The following is a 729-nucleotide window of genomic DNA, read 5'->3' on the forward strand; positions in this document are numbered from 1 at the left end:
TTTGTTAAGTCTATCTGGACTCTAAAGTTTGTATACATTCAAGCATAAATAAGTATACATTTTCAAATTCAGTCAGACTGGGAAAATCCACCATGTAATTTACTTTTACACAAAGTTCAGGTCATGAGATTGGTCAGTTCTAAGGCAAGATGGATATGTATCTGTATCAGTGATGTTTACCATGCTCCTTGTAATAAAGAACATTATGCTGGTTGGAAAGAACTCTCATTACACTCATTGCATCAGGTACAAAATGACAGAGTTTTTTGTCAGTGTGCTACCAAGAATCTGACTTACTGACTTCTTTGAGAAAGAACATGGCATAGAATCTATTTCTCCAAGCTGGAAATTTTAATGTGAATCTTAAATATTGGAACAAAAACTATAACAAAGAGATATCTAGTTTCACCATATATCGTGTCTCTCTGAGACTAATTACTTGGTATGTAACTATGACTATAGAAGCAAATAAAGATTGAGAAATAAGTTATTTGACTTTCTCGACCTTGACTTCCAAGGTTATATGATAAATATTTTTATAAGAACAAGTCACAAAAAGCTCAAATTGCTTACATGAATTTAAGTCAAATTCTTGAGTTCTTTCTTAAAAATTTACAAACTGCTTACAAATGAGGAAGTGCAAATGAAAATGCTAGAACATAAAATAAACAAAAATCATATAAGGCAGGAGCTCTTAATCTGAGTTAGTAAATAAAATTAGAGTCCATG

This window comes from Odocoileus virginianus, unplaced genomic scaffold, assembly GCF_023699985.2.
Source record: "Odocoileus virginianus isolate 20LAN1187 ecotype Illinois unplaced genomic scaffold, Ovbor_1.2 Unplaced_Scaffold_11, whole genome shotgun sequence".
In the NCBI taxonomy this organism is placed as follows: Eukaryota; Metazoa; Chordata; class Mammalia; order Artiodactyla; family Cervidae; genus Odocoileus; species Odocoileus virginianus.